This window comes from Nelusetta ayraudi, unplaced genomic scaffold, assembly GCF_046127955.1.
Source record: "Nelusetta ayraudi isolate G7.1 ecotype Tasmania unplaced genomic scaffold, CSIRO-AGI_Nayr_v1 ptg000017l, whole genome shotgun sequence".
NCBI lineage: Eukaryota > Metazoa > Chordata > Actinopteri > Tetraodontiformes > Monacanthidae > Nelusetta > Nelusetta ayraudi.
The window spans coordinates 3,429,162-3,431,330 of record NW_027466067.1 but is presented as its reverse complement, the minus strand read 5'-3'; the positions used below and the strand labels follow the sequence as shown (position 1 = coordinate 3,431,330).

The 2,169-nt window shown below is 45.0% G+C and overlaps 1 long non-coding RNA gene across 1 annotated transcript; it reads left to right on the top strand.

The window, feature by feature from the left end:
• The first annotated feature begins 275 nt into the window (after positions 1 to 275).
• LOC142887054 (uncharacterized) lies at positions 276 to 1,460 on the top strand. Its single transcript, XR_012926492.1, has 3 exons — positions 276 to 353; positions 541 to 634; positions 667 to 1,460. It is a non-coding gene; the product is annotated as an uncharacterized LOC142887054 (long non-coding RNA).
• Positions 1,461 to 2,169: the final 709 nt, after the last annotated feature.

Here is a 2,169-nt window from a genome sequence, read left to right as displayed (position 1 = left end):
GAGCAAAATGGCAGGATCCCAACTTTTTGGCGGGGGACATTTGGGACAAGATGGCAAACAGCTCCCCGGGGCTAAACAAGACAACGGTGTGTGTTGTGTTGATGCAAAGCTAAAGTCCTTTTCATACTGAAGGTCCGCCAATAAGCACCTGCGTGTGATTTCACATGGTGTCGGCCTCAAAAGACTTGAATTCGAAATGACGTGAATGAAGTATAAGACAGCGTTTTTGGCCAGCCTCTGCATCATGGGCCGTCCTTTACAGACGTCTGAGTCCCCCCGTATTCTCAGGGATTCCTAAACTTCACCAGTCACTATGGCTCACCTTCCTGCAACTTTTCAAATCTCCTGTAGTGGTGAGTCGCTCACATAATGCATCTTTGAAAAGTTGTATAAGACAAGTAACTGATGTAAAAGTGTCAAGGGGAAAGACCTTGCATGTCAATATTTCTTTCCGCGCCACCTCTTGGCAAATCAACGGGTTTGATGGCTTGCAAACACCTTCACTCGCCTCTTATTTGATTTGTTGTCTTTGGATTCCAGATCGCTCCCCTGACTGTCCATGTGTTTACCAGACACAGACCCAGCCATGGGAAGATCTAGATTGTCCATCCAATATTGTCTCCTGAGAAAGTGAGTGGTGCCTTGGTGTAAGGGACCTGGGATGAGATTGTGTACGAGACCTGCTGCCAATGAGGATTTAAACCTGTAAAGAAGAGACCGTGGACAAATATCTTCTACAGCTTGCTGAGGAAGAAGCTAAATAGCACTTTTCCAGGATCGAAACAAACAGAGGTGTCAAGAGTGTCATCACCACAGATCTGTGATTCTTTGAGTCTGTACTGTGTGTTTTCAGTATGTTGTCTTTATAATTTTACTGTAGTGGGATGAAAGTATCTGGGGTCGATCTCAAATATCACAGCTTAAGCTCAGTCCCAATTCAGACCAAATGTATAATGGCTGAAAGCTTTATTCTGTAGTTTGTGGGCTGAGTAAATGGTCTTGCAGTCACAAAAACTGCCCCCCTGGTCATCACAAAGATCTTCATCTTCAGAGGGGTGACTTTTTGTCAACCACTGGATGGTATCCAACAGTAGTCGCTTATGTAGATTCTACATCAGGGCCATGACAAAGGTTCCCAGCAGGTCCAGATCACTATCCCAGTATTAGGTCTCATGCATAACAACATCACTCTGCAGCCATTTGCATTCCCTAACGCACAGGCACCGTCCCAGACTCCCATCCCTGCATCACCCATGTCCCCCCATTGTGTCTCTCACAGGTCGAGTAGTGAGGGAAATAACCATTCACAGTTGTTTCTATCCCTTACTCCGAAATGCTACATATAAATCCTGCACAATGTACCAAAATAAATTCTTGTCCACCACCAACGAAGGTATAAGACACACATAAGGCAGATTATCTCACTTTTCGTTGAAAAAAAAAGATCAATCTGGTAATCAGTTCATTTGATGGGCTCAAAGTCATAGCAGGAAGTTGTTTCATTGAGGCCTTGCTATGCCTGCTGTATTTCACAATGTTGAGGTGAGGGTTGTGAGGTTGTCTCGCACTCAACCTTTTATGCGCTACGGACCAGTTACTTGTCAAACAATATTTGGAAAATGAAAATGAAAAGTGTAACTCCTCATTATACTGAATTAGTGGGAGTCCTGAGCTTGTCACTCTTTTTGCTAGCTGGGGGGGGGCTCAATGTCTGCAGTACCATATCATGTGACTGAGACAAATGCCATGACATATGTCATCTCAAGAGGCACTGATGGATGTCTTGGCATTTGGTCATACGCAAAACCTCCACAATCCCCCTGCCCCCGCCAAAATGAAAATGAAAACCCCCCCAAAAAAAGAATGGACAACAAAAACGGCTCCATTGTGATTGTCTTGCTGAACCAACGTTAAAAAGTGTGTTAAGTGTCATTCAAGTTGTGATTGTAACACCCACAGTAGTGATCACTGATGAGAATGAGGAAGCCGCTGCTACGAAAGTACCGTTAACACGTACACACACACACACACACACGCACACACACACACACACACACACACACACACACACACACGACCCCAACCCCTCCAACGACTGTTTTTCTGACTTCCTCTTGCCTCAACACACACACACACACACACACACACACACACTTACCCATGGGGGCT